The sequence below is a fragment of the Camelus bactrianus genome, chromosome 12 (genome assembly GCF_048773025.1).
Source record: "Camelus bactrianus isolate YW-2024 breed Bactrian camel chromosome 12, ASM4877302v1, whole genome shotgun sequence".
NCBI classification, from domain to species: domain Eukaryota; kingdom Metazoa; phylum Chordata; class Mammalia; order Artiodactyla; family Camelidae; genus Camelus; species Camelus bactrianus.
The window spans coordinates 57645215-57662898 of NC_133550.1; the positions used below are offsets into that span (position 1 = coordinate 57645215).

At 39.3% G+C, this 17684-nt stretch overlaps 1 protein-coding gene and 1 pseudogene across 4 annotated transcripts in view; one reads left to right on the plus strand and one right to left on the minus strand.

Moving 5' to 3' along the window:
• Positions 1-17684, minus strand: part of FRS2 (fibroblast growth factor receptor substrate 2) — a 104332-nt gene that overhangs the window by 57868 nt on the left and 28780 nt on the right. The window lies entirely within an intron of this gene.
• LOC105065410 (E3 ubiquitin-protein ligase MARCHF6 pseudogene) lies at positions 762-16881 on the plus strand (annotated as a pseudogene).

A 17684-nucleotide genomic window follows, 5' to 3' on the forward strand; every position in this document is an offset into this window, starting at 1 on the left:
ATAACTGGCTTGCAAGCACTGATACTCAGAAAGAAAGCAGTTTATCAGACTGTAGCCTGTGGCAAAGTGAGATGGAATAGTCACAAAATGAGAAAAAAATTAAATCATTCAATTAGTTGAAAATAGATAAGATTAAAGCCACAATTTTTTATTTCCTTTAAAATGCCTAAATACATGGATATACTATACTTATGACTTTAATAAACTTAGCAGAGTTAATGTAACAGATTTATTTATAGGATTTTGAGCTAAATATATGCAGGGTGGGGATATTAAGAGTCGGTTTAATACAGTAGCTATGAGCATAGGCTTTGGAAGCAGCTCTGAGTTTGTGTCCCAGCTCAGCAGTGACTTGTATGATCTTGGGCAGGTGATTTATTTACTCTCTCTTGGCCTCATTTCTAATGTTGAGAGAATGGCCTGTGATAATGCTTGTAAGACAATTTCCATGGTGCCTAACATACAGTGAGGGCTCGGCACACAGGTCATATCTAAAACATCACATGCAATCAACATCTATCATTCTTTTTGTCTGCCTAACATCTGAACTTCCCTTCTTAAGTTTGGGAACTTCCCCACCTTATGATTTCAGAGGGTCAAAGAGTTTCCCACAACTTAAACTTAAGAACTTCACACCACCTTATGATTTCAAAAGGTCAGACACTTTCCCACGTCCCACATGGGCTCTGCCGAACACACATGCCCAGCCCAGAGCAGGAATGAGTGGGAGAAGGGACCAGAAGGAACTCTCTCTCGCACTAATGGTGGAGCAAGTGCAGGAAGGTCAAATCTGGGGCAGAGGTGGCAGCACTGAGAGCCACCCAGAGCTAGCAGTGGCGTCTGTCAGTCTGTCTCTGGATGGTACTGGCATCCTCATGGGAATCGTTGTGCAATGTGATTTTGGGCATTGTTTCTGGCTGCTTAGCCCTGAATCTGGTTCTCTAACTCTCAAAACAATTTGATGAGCCCCTGAGCTCTATCCACCATCCTTTTAAAATACACGATATGCTTTAATTGGTTTTTTCCTGCCACCAAGAATTCTGACTGACACATCACGTAAAAAGGTAACATCCAGTCTCACCTGCACCACAGGGGAAAAAAGACTCTATTTTTAAATCTCTCCAAAGAAATACAAAAGTACTGCTCACTTTCAACCAATGGATTTATCCTGTGAGGTCTTGGAAATCTTATTTTTATAAGTTTTGAATATTATTTTCCTAATTTAGAGTATGATAAACAGCTAATCAATTTCAGATTTACTTCAAAGAAACACAGTCAAAGAGAAGTGATGACACAGAATACCTACATGCAAGGAGTAAGTACCACTGAGGAAACAGAAATTATTCTATCATGCCTGAAACCACCCTCGGTGTATTCCCAGCGGGCTTTCTTTCCAGCAGCAGCTTTTCACTTGAGGCTCTATAACCAAGGAGTCCCCTACTCCTCCTGAAAGTTATTTAAGGTAAAAAATTGTAAATTATTATCAAAAGGCCTTAAGTACCCATCTTTTGTTTTAACAAGTAACTGTAAAATATTTGTATAACAAAACTACTCAATTCTCTGTTAAAACAGTGCAGAGCAAGTCAGTGCCTGATCGCCACGGGCTGATTTTTTAGTATATAAAGCACACTCCTCTTCCTCTGCCAGAATTCTCTGCATGACTATTTTATAGTTCAGTAATGCTTTTTCCACTATTTAGAATGTTAAAGCGCAAATCTGTTAATTTTACTACTTGTCAATATAAATGTGATACAAGGATTGTGGGGAGTGTGAAAATGGGGGACTAACTGGTTTGGTTTTTTTTAATCTTAGGAGCCAGCTACCACATAGAGTTGAAACTATGTTTTAATGAATAAAAGAACAATCCAAACAAAATCAGACATAGTTTTCTTTAAAAAAAAAAAAGTGAGCCTTTTCAGATTAAAAGTTAGAAAAAAGAATCAAGCACTTGGAAATGCATATTGACAGCTCATACATATCTAACATATTAAAAATTCCGTAGGAAAAAAATCTGAATTTTGGTATAGATTAGTGAAAGAAAAAAAAAAAGGCCACAGAATCTTAAGGCTCAGGACAATCACATGTTACAGCTGTTACAGGGCAGAAGTTGTTGAGGCCCTGAGAGTTAAGCAAGGTACCCAAGGAACCTATCTTGATTCCCAGCTGAGTGATATCATTAAAACACTTTCAGCTTGTCCTTCAAACAGAGTCAAAATAAAGTTAATTGCACACCATATGGTATTGATTCCTGGATTTAAAATAACAACAACAACAAAAAACTAAATCCAAGGCAAGTGATTTCAAAACTCAACTGTTAATACGTTTTTTAACATAAAGCTCTGATTTATAATAACTTAAAATACCCTGGACTTAACCAATGCAGAAAAAAATCATCAAGGAAAGTAAAAGCTTTTCATAGTGTCCATAATTCCCAAGATATGTAAAATCATTTTTGCCTATTGCTGAAGGTTATTTCATTAATCACAGTTACAATTTATCGGTTATTATTTACAGGATGCTATCAGCACATAACCTATACTAAACACCATGAATTAACAAGAAGAAGAAATGTTTCTGGTCATAATCTACTTGCCCTAAAAGGACACCATAATCCCTTATGGAAAAATTCCATGGTATTTGGTTCCCTTATACTAAACATAGCAGGAGCTTTCTACTCTGGGGAGCATGAAGAAAAAGTTAACACAAAATCAAACTCTTCTTCAAATGAAGCATGTCTGAGTCAGCCTTACAAACCAGCTGTATTTACGTTTCATGAGAGGCCCAGGAGAAGCAGGGCTAAAGCTCTGGATTACTACCCTGTTATGAAGAGTAGCTTACGCTATGAAACAAGAGTTAACAGCTAAAACATAAAAAAAAAAAAAAAAAAGGAATTACCAGCCTTCTGTCAAAGTAAGGTGTTAAGAACAAAAAGTATCTAAAATCCAAAGGAGACCAGGGAGTGAGTCCATGTACAGAGACAAAGCAGGTTTACAGCAAAAATGGCAAACCCAAGGCACATGTCTTGCTGTTTCCCCTTCTTCAAAACTGGCTGACACAGGTACTGGGTGACAGACAGCCCTGCGGAGGCTGGCAAAGGACTCAGAAACCTCTCGATGGCTACTACAAAGCAATGGGAGTTAGACCAACAAAATACTGCCATTTCTGGTTTAGACTGACTGGGGGAAGGTTACAGAGAAGAACTCATTAACGAGGGAATGAGTGTAAGGAAAAACAGTAACAGTAAGAGCCACAAATACTTACCGAGGTATTTATTTTATTTTTTTGTTACATATACTGCTTCATTTAGTCCTCACAACAAACTTCATAGCTACTAATATTATGCCCATGATATAGATGTAAAAAAAAAACTGAGGTTACAGAATTTTAAACAACCAACTTGCCAGAGTCAGGCACACAATCAGTGGTGGAACTTGGGCTCTAACACAGACCTGAGCACTTCACCACCTCTTTTAAGGATCAGGCAACTCAACTGACTAACCCATGTATATACACCAGAAAAGATTTTTCCTTCTTTCTTTCTTTTTATTTTTTAATTTTTCACCCCTTAACGGAGGCACTAGGGATTGAACTCAGAACCTCGTGCATGCCAAGCATGCATTCTACCACTGAGGTATACCACACCCCACCCTCTAAGCTATTTTAAACTTTTTTTTTTATTTAATATTTTTATTGAGTTATAGTCATTTTACAATGTTATGTCAAATTCCAGTGTAGAGCACAATTATTCAGTTATACATGAACATACATATATTCATTGTCACATTTTTTTCCACTGTGAGCTACCACAAGATCTTTTTTTTTAACATTTTTTATTGATTTATAATCATTTTACAATGTTGTGTCAAATTCCAGTGTTCAGCACAATTTTTCAGTTATTCATGGACATATACACACTCACTGTCACATTTTTTTCTCTGTGAGTTATCATAACATTTTCTGTATATTTCCCTGTGCTATACAGTGTAGTCTATTCTACAATTTTGAAATCCCAGGCTATCCCTTCCCACCCTCCATCCCCCCTGGTAACCACAAGTCTGTATTCTCTGTCTGTGAGTCTATTTCTGTCCTTTATTTACGCTTTGTTTTTGTTTGTTTGTTTGTTTTTGTTTTTGTTTTTTAGATTCCACATATGAGCGATCTCATATGGTATTTTTCTTTCTCTTTCTGGCTTACTTCACTTAGAATGACATTCTCTAGGAGCATCCATGTTGCTGCAAATGGCATTATGTTGTTGGTTTTTATGGCTGAGTAGTATTCCATTGTATAAATATACCACCTCTTCTTTATCCAGTCACCTGTTGATGGACATTTAGGCTGTTTCCATGTTTTGGCTATTGTAAATAGTGCTGCTATGAACATTGGGGTGCAGGTGTCATCCTGAAGTAGATTTCCTTCTGGATACAAGCCCAGGAGTGGGATTGCTGGGTCATATGGTAAGTCTATTCCCAGTCTTTTGAGGAATCTCCACACTGTTTTCCATAGTGGTTGCACCAAACTGCATTCCCACCAGCAGTGTAGGAGGGTTCCCCTTTCTCCACAGCCTCTCCAGCATTTGTCATTTGTGGACTTTTGAATGACGGCCATTCTGACTGGTGTGAGGTGATACCTCATTGTAGTTTTGATTTGCATTTCTCTGATAATTAGTGATATTGAGCATTTTTTCATGTGCTTTTTGATCATTTGTATGTCTTCCTTGGGGAATTGCTTGTTTAGGTCTTCTGCCCATTTTTGGATTGGGTTGTTTATTTTTTTCTTATTGAGTCGTATGAGCTGCTTATATATTCTGGAGATCAAGCCTTTGTCGGTTTCACTTGCAAAAATTTTCTCCCATTCCGTAGGTTTTCTTCTTGTTTTATTTCTGGTTTCCTTTGCTGTGCAGAAGCTTGTAAGTTTCATTAGGTCCCATTTGTTTATTCTTGCTTTTATTTCTTCTAGGAGAAAAATTTTTAAATGTATGTCAGATAATGTTTTGCCTATGTTTTCCTCTAGGAGGTTTATTGTATCTTCTCTTATGTTTAAGTCTTTGATCCATTTTGAGTTGATTTTTGTATATGGTGTAAGGGAGTGTTCTAGCTTCATTGTTTTACATGCTGCTGTCCAGTTTTCCCAACACCATTTGCTGAAGAGACTGTCTTTATTCCAATGTATATTCTTGCCTCCTTTGTCAAAGATGAGTTGACCGAAAGTTTGTGCGTTCATTTCTGGGCTGTCTATTCTATTCCGTTGGTCTATATGTCTGTTTTGGTACCAATACCATGCTGTCTTGATGACTGTAGCTCTATAGTATTGTCTGAAGTCTGGGAGAGTTATTCCTCCAGCCTCTTTCTTTCTCTTCAGTAATGCTTTGGCAATTCTAGGTCTTTGATGGTTCCATATGAATTTTATTATGATTTTTTCTAGTTCTGTGAAATATGTCCTGGGTAATTGGATAGGGATTGCATTAAATCTGTAGATTGCCTTGGGCAGTGTGACCATTTTAACAATATTGATTCTTCCAATCCAAGAGCATGGAATATCTTTCCACTTTTTAAAGTCTTCTTTAATTTCCTTCATCAATGGTTTATAGTTTTCTGTGTATAATTCTTTCACCTCCTTGGTTAGATTTATTCCCAGATATTTTATTACTTTGGGTGCTATTTTAAAGGGGATTGTTTCTTTACTTTCTTCTTCTGTTGATTTTTCGTTAGTGTAAAGAAATGCAACTGATTTTTGAACGTTAATTTTGTAACCTGCTACCTTGCTGAATTCTTCAATCAGCTCTAGTAGCTTTTGTGTGGGCCTTTTAGGGTTTTCTATATATAGTAGCATGTCATCAGCATATAATGACACTTTTACCTCCTCTTTTCCAATTTGGATCCCTTTTATTTCTTTCTCTTGCCTGACTGCTGTGGCTAGGACTTCCAGGACTATGTTGAATAGGAGTGGTGATAGTGGGCATCCTTGTCTTGTCCCAGATTTTAGTGGGAAGCTTTTGAGTTTTTCACCGTTGAGTACTATGCTGGCTGTAGGTTTGTCATATATAGCTTTTATTATGTTGAGATATGTTCCCTCTATACCCACTTTGGCGAGAGTTTTTATCATAAATGGGTGTTGAATTTTATCAAATGCTTTTTCTGCATCGATTGAGATGATCATGTGGTTTTTGTCCTTTCTCTTGTTGATGTGATGTATTACACTGATTGATTTGCGTATGTTGAAGCAGCCTTGTGTCCCTGGGATGAACCCCACTTGGTCATGATGTATAATCTTTTTTATGTGTTGTTGGATTCTATTTGCTAAAATTTTGGTGAGGATTTTGGCGTCTATGTTCATCAGTGATATTGGCCTATAACTCTCTTTTTTTGTAGTGTCTTTGCCTGGTTTTGGTATCAGGGTGATGGTGGCTTCATAGAATGAGTTTGGGAGTATTCCCTCCTTTTCAATCGTCTGGAAGAGTTTGAGAAGGACTGGTATGAGTTCTTCTTTGTATGTTTGGTAGAATTCCCCGGTGAAGCCGTCCGGTCCTGGACTTTTATTTGTAGGGAGGTTTTTAATTGCTATTTCTATCTCCTTTCTAGTGATCGGATTGTTCAAGCGTTCACATTCTTCTTGATTCAGTTTTGGTGGACAGTATGTTTCCAGAAACTTGTCCATCTCCTCTAGGCTATCCAGTTTGGTTCCATATAGTTTTTCATAATATTCTCATATGATATTCTGTATTTCTATTTTGTTTGTTGTAATTTCTCCATTTTCCTTTCTTATTTTGCTAATTTGTGCTCTCTCTTTTTTCTTCTTTGTGAGTTTGGCCAGAGGTTTGTCGATTTTATTTACTTGTTCAAAAAACCAGCTTTTGGTTTGGTTGATTTTTTCTATGGTCTTGTTAATCTCTATTGTATTTAATTCCTCTCTGATCTTTATTATTTCCTTCCTTCTGCTGCTTTTTGGGGCTTTTTGTTCTTCTTTTTCTAATTCATTCAGGTGGTGGGTTAAATTGTTTCTTTGACATTGTTCTTCTTTTTTGAGGAAGGCCTGTATCGCTATAAACTTCCCTCTTAGCACTGCCTTTGCTGTGTCCCATAGGTTTTGAGTGGTTGTGCTTTCATTATCATTTGTCTCAGGTATTTTTTAATTTCAGCTTTGATTTCCTCATTGATCCATTGTTTTTTCAATAACATATTGTTTAATCTCCATGCTTTCCTTTTTTTCTCCTTTGTTTCTCTGTTGTTGATTTCCAGTTTCATGGCATTGTGGTCAGTAAAGATGCTTGAGATAATTTCTATCTTCTTAAAATTGTTGAGGTTTCTTTTGTGCCCAAGTACATGATCGATCCTGGAAAATGTTCCATGTGCACTTGAAAAGAATGTATATCCTATTTTTGGGGGGTGTAATGCTCTGAAAATATCCACCAAATCTAGTTTTTCTATTGTAGTATTTAATTTCTCTCTTGCCTTGTTTATTTTCTGTCTGGAAGATCTGTCTAGTGATGTTAATGCAGTGTTAAAATCTCCAACTATGATTGTATTCCCATCAATATCCCCCTTTATCTCTGTTAGTAATTCTTGTATGTACTTAGGTGCTCCTATATTGGGTGCATATATATTAACGAGTGTAAATATCCTCATCTTGTATCACTCCTTTAATCATTATAAAATGTCCTTCTTTATGGCCTTTCTTTTAAAGTCTATTTTGTCTGAAATCAGTACTGCAACACCTGCTTTTTTGGCTTTTCCATTTGCATGGAATATCCTTTTCCATCCTTTCACTCTCAATCTATATGTGTCCTTCTCCCTAAAATGGGTCTCTTGTATGCAGCATATTGAAGGTTCTTGCTTTATTATCCAGTCTGCCACTCTGTGTCTTTTGACTGGAGCATTTAGTCCATTAACATTTACAGTAATTAATGATAGATGTGTGTTTATTGCCATTTTGAACTTATCTTTGCAGTTGAATTGGTATATCCTCTTTGTTCCTTTCTTCTTCCTTTTGTGGTTTGGTAATTTTCCTTTGTATTATCATGGATTTTATTTAATTTTTGTGAGTCCTTTGTAAATTTTTGGCTTGTGGTTACCCTTTTTTGTAAATCTGTCAACCCATTACTATAACTGTTTTTATTAAACTGATAGTAACATGATCTCAAGCCCATCCTACTGTTAAAAAAATTTAAAAAAGAAAGAAAAAAATATTCTATATTTCCCTGCCTCCCTCTCCCACTCTCAGTGATTTGTATGTCTTCTTTTATAATTTCATGTTTACTTTATTTGTAATTCATGAGTTATCAACTTTCCAGTTGTGTGTTTCTCATTTCTGTAGCATCCTGCTGCTTTTCTATTTAGAATAGCCCTTTCAATATTTCTTTTAGCATGGGTTTAGTGTTGCTAAACTCCTGCAGCTTTTTTTTGTCTGTGAAACTCTTTATTTCTCCTTCTATCCTCAAGGATAGCCTTGCTGGATAAAGGATCCTAGGCTGCATCTTTTTTTCATTCAGGGCTTTGAATATATCTTGCCACTCCCTTCTGGCCTGTAGTGTTTGTGTAGAGAAATCAGCTGAGAGCCTTATGGGGGTTCCCTTGTAGCTTACTCTTTGCTTTTCTCTTGCTGCCTTTAGAATCATTTCTTTATCCTTGACTCTGGCCATCTTGATTATGATATGTCTTGGTGTGGGCCTATTTGGGTTCTTCCTGTTTGGGACCCTCTGAGCTTCCTGTACTTGGATATCTGATTCCTTCTTTAAGTTTGGGAAGTTTTCAGTCATGATTTCTTCAAAAACCTTTTCAATCCCCTTTGATCTTTCTTCTCCTTCTGGGACCCCTATTATGCGAAGATTGGGACGCTTTATATTATCCCATAGGTCCCTTATGCTATTTTCATTATTTTTTATTTGCTTCTCTTGTAGTTCTTCTGAATGGGTGCTTTCTATTGCCCTGTCTTCTAGATCACTAATTCGTTCCTCTGCATTACCTAGTCGGCTTTGCCCAGCTGTTAGATCATTCCTCATCTCTGTCAATGAGTTTACCCATTCTACTTGGCTCTTCTTTATAGCTTCAATTTCATTTTTGACATATTTTATATCTCTAAACACTATCTCTTTTAATTCCTTCAGCAATTCGATCACTCCTTTTTTGAAATCTTGATCTAGTAGGCTATCGATGTCTACTTCGTTGATCTTTCTTTCAGGGGATTTCTCTTGTTCTTTTAATTGGGAAAGGTTTTTCTGCTTCTTCATCTTGCTCATACCTCTTTGGCACTGTGGCTTATGGAGTATCAGTTGTTTATTTTGGTCCTTAAGGATTTTATCTATCTGATGCCTATTTAGGAATAGAACTTAGGAAAAAAAGAAAAAAAATAATAGAGAGAGAGAAAGAATTTTAAAAGAAGGGAGAAAGAGGGTTTGAAAACAGTGTATAATGAATAATAGAAGAGTGAGTTGAAGCAGAGTATTAATCGGGTTGAGACGTCCTTTTAAAACCTTTACAAAAAAAGGGGGGGGAAATGAATAGATGTATTTGAAACCTGTGTCTAATCAATAGCAGGACATCAAAACCCAAGAGAAAGAGAAATGAATTAAGAAGTAAAGATTAAGAGAGTAATAGAAAATAGAACAGGTAAAAACAGATTTAAAAAAAGGGGGGGGGTTGTCGGTGTTCTCCTGGAGTCTGTGTGCTTTTAATGTGAAGTCTTTCTGTCTTCGTCCTGTTTTGGAAGCTCAGCTTGCTGTTTTCAGAGGCCCTCCATTGGCGCCCTCTTCTGTACTGCTCCCAGCACCTGTCGGCAAGCAGATCTCGCCTCCTCCTAACACTGGGTCAGGTGCAGCTCTCTGCTGTGGGCAGGCGGGTCGCTGCCCCTCAGGATGCCGCAGTCAGATGTTGCAGACTGGCCAGGTAGGAGGGCGGGTCGTGCCCCCTCCCAGCACCTCGGTCAGGGGCTGTGTTCCTGCCCGAAAGGCAGGGGTGGGGGGGGCCGCTCTCCCTCTACCTGCGCCGCTGCCGGTAGCTCTGCTGATCTGTGTGGCTGCGCGCTCCGCCCTGGTCGGCACTCCGCGGGTGGGCTTGGGGAAGACTGAGGGACAGCCCTGTCCCTGCTCGGAGCCAAAATCCAGCTCCTTGTTTGTCTTTGTGGAGCAAGTTCTCTGAGGGACCAGGATGGAAGGATCCTATCTGCCCCGGGCTGCAGGCCAGTCTCAGTCTGGCCTTTGAGGCTGCTAAGCCCTTCGGTGCGGATGCAGGTTTCGCCCTCGCCCCCGCCTGGGTGCTCAGCGCGGAGGATATGGCGGCTGTGCCTGAGCCCCGCCTCTCTTCCCCCGAAAACTTTCCGCGGGTTTTCAGAGATGGGGGTGTGCACCCTTCCCCCGAGAGCACATCAACCTTGCTGTTCTATGGAGGGCCCAGGTTGTTCTGCCCTGTGCACCCACAGCCACGGCGCGCAGCCCCTTGCGTTCCCCCGGGGCTGCCTCCGTGCAGCCACTTACCCGTCCTCAGCCCGGCTTGTGCAGCCTGGCCCTGCCCGCCGCTGCCGGCCCGCGTCTCAGGCTGGGTGTCGGGGGAACGCTCTGTGCCCATTTAACTGAGTTCTGTTAGTCAAGGGCTGCTCTGTACAGATCCGAGCCTCGGAGGCTCCCCCTCCGTCCCGCTGGCCTCTCAGTTGGAGAGGGGAGACCCAGCGAGCGAGCGCCAGTCCTCCTTTGCCGCTCCCTCCCCGCGGGACCCGACCCGCGCTGCTTTGCCTTTTGTTCTTTCTTTTTTCCTTTTCTCCTACCAGATTTTTGGCGTCTTTATCTTTTGAAGAGGGCGATGTTCTGTCGGAGTTCCACAGGTGCTCTGGTTGGCTGAGTGGGTCTGTAGATGTGGGTCTTGGTGTATTTGTGGGAGAGGGTGACCTTTGAGCGTCCTTCTACTCCGCCATCTTCTCCATCTCCTCTTAACTTTTTTTTAAAATACAATTTTTATTTAAGTAATAGTATGTTTCTAACTGAAAGTCTAGAAAATATAATGGATGTACCAAAATCCATGTATTTTTATTGCTTTTATAATTAATATTTTTACAAACACTTTGTACATAAGTCTCTGTGCACATTTTTTGTTCCATTTATAAAGTATTATAAGTGGAATTCTGGGTCAAATAGTGTGAATAGATTCTGCCAGAGCATCTGATTTTGGTATTACTGAATTGATGAAGAGATTATGGTTCTTTGAGAAAAACAACTATGCCTTATGCTCACTTTATCCACAAAGCCTAGGCACATGAGCAAGTGTTCAGTGCCTGCTGAACGCGTGGGAGAGGTTTCTCTTCCCTTAGCACAATGTCTCTGAAGGGAGAATTAAAGAGAGCAGGCTCCCAAATTAGAAGACAACAATTATGTTCAATATCACATTCATCAATGGCCTGCATAAAACTCTTTTTAGGGAGAAAAGAACATGAATATTAACACAGCCATTCAATACATTTCTATGTGTTTAAAAGACTTTGGATATCTTACATATATTTTCAAAATACAGTATTTTAGTAGGTACGTAACACACTGAAGATATTATTTCTCCTGGTTTACTATTTACATGCCATCATCTGCTATTGTCCATGAAAATCATGTCAGATCATGTTTATACAGAAATTTCAAAAAGTTGAATATTTTTATAGTAACTAGATGTATTATTTTACCTTGACCTTACATCAAAAATCATCATCTACTATTATCAAGTTCTAATGATAGTATAACAGGCAATGTCCTCATGAAGATAAAAAAGATCAACTACAAAATCATGTGCCAACAGGCCCAGACCCAGCACTTTAGGTGGAGTAACTTAATGCTGACAACATTACATTGTATTATTACTATCTCTATTTTGTAGGTAAAGAAACAGAAACAGAGAGAGGTTAGAAACTTGCTTGTTTTTTGAACCCGGGCATTCTGGCCACACTTCTAATCACTACACAGAATTGACTCCCAGTAACAAGCAAAAAGCATTTAATAGTTTTCTGTGGATACTGGTGAAGCAGGGCACAAGAACAATATGTTTGCCAGAAAACAGGAAATTCAATCAATCCAGGTGGGTTACTTACTCGTTTACAAATAATTATTTATGATCAATTGTGGACCAAAAACTGTATCGAAACGTGGGAGTATTCTCCAACCTTGAGAAACACTAGGTCTAAGAAAGATGAAGACAGAGCAACATGAAGCAGATACTAGTGCAGATAGATAGATCTAACTTGGTTAGAATAAAACAGAATTATTCACAGGTGTCGTGGAACAGAAGTAATTAACTCTGGAGACATTGCAGAGAGGAGAAAACCCCTGAACTGCACCTTGAGTAACAGGTTTTTACAGAAATTTGTAGGTAACAGTCTGTCTCCCAAAATCACTCCCCACAGCAGGGCCAGGCTCTCAGCGGTATGAAAACTGCTTCAGAAGCACAGAACATGTCTTAGCACAGTGGAGCCATCCTAGGTTTGCTGGAGGAGAGTGCAGGGGGGCAACAGGTCTGAGCGATCAAACCCCAGCCAACACAATGGGAACCATAATAAGGAGCCTATCCAGCAAGCTTAAGTTTATAGCCAATATAGCTAAAAAACTGCCTTTGTTTGACATACCTGTATTTAAATTCATAATCTAAAAAAACCCCCACATTTTAAAAAGGAATGTGAGGGGGAAAACAGACCTTCAGTTAAGCACGACTGACCTTGACTCCTTCTTGAAACCTCACCTTAAAAAGTTAAAGCAGTTTTCAGAAATATAAAACCTGTAAGGGTAAGAAAATGGGGAAAGACACAATAGCAAATAAGAGACATCAACAATATTCTGGTAGAAATACTGGAAGGTAGAAATGGAAAAAAGAGATAACAAACTTAATTAGACCAAAAAAATTGAAACCTAAACCTGAGAAGACACCATCAAAATGCAAGCTGATGAAGACAAGAAATAGAATGGTCACCAGGAGCTTGACGGGGAGAAATAAATGAGCAGTTATTGCTAAACAGGTAGAGAGTTTCAGTTTGGGATGATTCTAAAAGCTCTGGAGATTGATGAACCGTGGTGATGGTTACACAACAATGTGAATATACTTAACACCACTGAATCGTACACTTTAAAATGGTTACAACGGCAAATTCTGGGTTATGTATATTGTACCACATTACCACAATAAAACAAACAAAATAAGCAGCAGCAAGCTGACTCATGCTGGAGAGATTCAGGTTCTGGGAGCAGGAGGAAAACAAAAACCTAGGGTGCGTCTGGGAAAAAGATGACTGGCTGAAAGTTCACTTACGTGGCCTCACCCCCAAAAACCAATCTTCTCCCCATCCCCTAGAGAGGGTGGACCAGAGACCCTGACCTTTGAAACCTAAGTAAAAACTGAAAGGAAGACAAAATGATTACTGAAAAACAGGAGAATTATGTGAAAGTCTACATTATAAATGGGAAGCAGACTGTCTCCAGAAGAAAAAAGGAACTGACAGATTACCTAATGTGTCCAACCATACTAAAAGGAATTTTATTTTTGTCAGAGAATTGCAAATGAATTAATAGGCACAAGATACATAAAATTTCAAACTCAGATATTTGGGAAAACAGTAAGTTGGACAAGAAAGCAAATACAATCGCAGTGTATTCTGTGACACAGCTGTGAAAATATTTGCAGCCATAATAATTTAAATACTAAAGAAGTCACCCCCAAAACCTGATATCCTTTAAAGGAAGATGAGAGAAAGGGAAATACATATAAATGTTTGCAGGCCGCAGAGAGATTAAGATGACTAATCCTCATTTTTCTCAGAAGGAAGTGAGCAGCTACTGTCTAAAGTGAAAAGCCAACAAAAAGCAGAACTGACTAAGAAAAATAAAGGCAAATCAGAACAAATAGCTGAAAGAACTGAAACTGCCTGCCTCCAAAGGTTAGGGATTGGGGGTAAGATGAGAAGAAGTGGGGGAACAGCTGTTTTTATAAGCCTTGATATTATTTAGACTTTTAGTACTGCATAGGTACAAATATCACTTTAATTTTTAAATAAATAAAAATTTAATTTAGAGGTAAAGCAGAAGATTGTCATGATGTTAAAAATATCTAAAATCTTCTAAATTAAGTATACATCTTTTTTTCAAACTATTACGTTAGATTTATGTAATTCTTAGGATTTTCAGTATTGAGGTCACCATGCTGCTCTGCCCATCAATGCTGCCGGGCATCACCAGAATGAGGCTCCAAGGGGAGGAAATGGTGCTGAAAATGTTGCCCGTGGGCAGCTTCCTTACCTACCAGCTGGAAACAAGGTGGTGGGAAAAACCCTGAGGCCCAGGATGACCAAGTAGAAGAGGAGGAGGAGGAGAAGGAGAAGGAGGAGGGAGACAAGGCAGGTGGGGAAGATGTAGCCAACGCCAACATCAGGGCCCAGGATGACAGGAACTGGAACGCTTTAGAATGGGACCAGGGACCAAGCTGCAGAAGAGCTCACATGGGAAAGAATGCCAGGACCTGACAGATCATTAGTTTTTCTAGAACGTGTCTTCTGGGTGGTGTCTTTAAATACACTGTTCATTCTTGGTTTTACATTCTGTCCTGACCACATGTGTCATTTCTCCCTTGTTGGTTTGGGATTTGAAGAACATGTCCAAGCATCTCATTTTGAAGGCCTAATAACAGACATCGTTGGGTGTATACTTTCAGCAATAACACCGATAATTTGTCATGGCTTGGCAACCGTTGTTAAATTTCATAGGTCTTGTCGCCTGCTAGAAGTCAGCTATATTGTTGTTAAGGTCTCTTTAAACCGAAGTGTTCCCTCTCATTTGTGGCTGGTGGCTGGTTATCTGTCCCCTGGAAATGTTCGACATTAGTTCAAAGGATGGAGAACTGAGTTTTCAGTGGGTCCCAGTACTACCATGCTCCTGCACTGGCTGGTGTGAATAGCATACACAGTCTACTCTGCCTCCTTCGTTCTGTTGCGGAGAGAGGTAGTCTTACCCGATATCTTGCAGTTTCAAAAGAATGTGAATGTTCCAGATTTTAATCCAGTACCAGAAATGATTCACTTGCCTATTTAAAGGCATCTCCAAAGATTATTTTGTCTTTGGTTCCACTGTCCTGGTGCTTTCACTACTTATTCGTATAATTAAGTCTGCTGCCTAATTTTCTTATATACAGTGTCATGCTCTACAGTGATGCTCCAGTGACTGAACTGGCCCTTGAGCTGCTTCTGCTGCAGGTTGTCTTATCAGAGTTACTTGAACAGGGACGTAAGCGGCAGTGACTGAAGGGGCTTGGGAGAGCGTGTACTGTTACTGCTGGATACTCGCTGGATCTTCATTCCTATTTGCTGGAAGTCCAGGAAGAAAATGAGAACAGCGCAAACCAACAAGTTTACAGCAACCAGCATGCCTGAAATCATAACGCTATTCCTGTGATGGAGGAAGTCCTCCATGCAGCCCACCAAGCCATACTCCAGCAGGAAGGGCCTGCTGGCTTCCAGTCTTACCACCAGCCTTTAAATTTTCCACTCAGGATATTTTTGTTTGTTAAGGTTAAGGGTGTTTGTTTTTTTTTTTTTGTTGTTAAGGTTATGTGTATAATCTTACTTACTGCCAGTCTCATTTGTCTTACTCTACTAGAATTTGCCAGCTGTTGGTTAATGTCATTTTGGAGAGGGAACATCCAAATCCACGAACGCTACACAGCAGCTTGTGGTCGCTACGCTTGCTGGCCGACAATAAGGGCAGTGAATGTGCTGGCGGCAGGGATGCCACGGCGACGCAGAGTGGTCTTCAGAAGTTTCAGAATGGTCCCTCATTACCTGTCTCTTCCCAAGGTGAAGTTGTGGCCATACTTCCTCACAAAGATAATGCTAAAATCATCCATTTTCAGATTCCAAATTTGTTCCACAAAATTCAGTCTAGTCTTTTAAAAACTACTTAATTATATATTACTGATGTTTAGTGATAATGGTAATCAGAGTGGTAATAAAAATTATTTGTCAATTAAAAAAAAAAAGAATGGTCCCTCATGATAAGGAAGACTTCTGACAGTTGTGGTGCTGCTGGTTGGAGTCCTCCTGCTTCTCCTGGGGCTCCTGCTTGAGCTGGTTATTGTTGCTCCCCTGAGGGTTCCCTTGGCTCAAGTTCCTCTTTTTAACCCTTGGCAGGACTGGGCACTTGGGAGTCCTGCACACCAAAACCACTGCAGCTACTGTAACTGAGCAGGTTTACGCAAACGGCATCTGGAACACTGACCTTCACTATATCATTCAGAAACTGGCAGCACCAGTGATCTCTGTACTCTTGCTCTCCCTGTGTGCACCTTTCATCATCGCATCCAGCACTGTTCCTTTACCAGGTGTTACTGAGCAATTACAAAACTTGGTCCACCGGCAGATTTATCCATTTTTACCAGTGGTCGTAGTATTGACGGGCATCTTATCCTTCCAGGTCTGCCAGTTTAAGCGCCTTTATGAACACATAAAAAATGAAAAGTACCCTGTGAGCCAACACCTTGTGAACCATGAACAGAAATCTGGCACACAAGGTACACCTCCAGCCACCTCCACAGCCGTCCTAAAAACAAAGCGGTTGGTCTCAACTACCCTGACCTTCCCCTTGCCTTCTTGTGTCATTTTTGTGGACTTCTCTCTTTGGAGATTTTCCCCCAATGATCTCTCAGCATCATTTCTAAGTTAAACGTATTTGACTCGTGTTCTTAGCGCTCAAAGATCAGCAGTGCAAGGCTCTGCTGCCCTTCCTGCATTTTCTGATGTCACTGCTGTCTGAGGTCTGTATGCGTGTAAAAAGAAGTTCCTAGATACCCTAAACCCTTGGATTAAACAGAATGTGCACTGTACACCTTTAAATAAAATGTATATTAATTTATTAAATCTAGTCATCACTTTGAAAAAAAAAACACCTTTCTTATAGCACAATTCATGAACTGATACAGTATGCAATTCACTGAAGAAATACTTTGGGCATGTAGCAATTCTAAGGCCTAACTGTTTAAAACCACTCTATAAACACAGTATTTTATTTATTCCTTTCCCCCTAAGAATATATATTTGGATATATTTATATAAAGGCTTATATTATTTGTAACTCTTGGATCAAATCCAAATTTTGACATTTCGAATGACTAGCATTTGTAAGCACCAGGGATGGGAGAGCTGAACTCAAATGTGAGTTGAATGTCAAATGACACAAATGGACAAACTGAAAGGCTACTCATGGAAAAATATATAAAAGTACTAAACATGCAAAAGAAAACAGGAAACAATCTTATCTGCAAGAACTGTACAACTTGCAACTTTTTAAAAGTCACATTCTTGTGGCCACAAATTCACCAACTAAATATAATCTAATTAACATATTTCTTCTACACAGTCAAAACCAAGAACTTCATTCCAGAAAAAGAAATACTTCAATGCACAAGATTAAAACCATGAGCAACTACATCAGAATCTATTGAATTTTTTAAAAATTAATGAAGTTCTTTTCATATAAACATAAAAACTCAGACTTGGTTTGCTTTTCCAGCAGTACTAATGAATGTGCTGATCTACAACATACAGTTGCTCAATTTCATGTATCTATTAAATAACAAGTTTACAAATACTTAAACAACTATCACAAAGGTTTAAGGGCATTAAAATCACATACATTGTTTACATTGCACACTCATATAATCACATGAGAAATAGATGCAGAGAGAGAG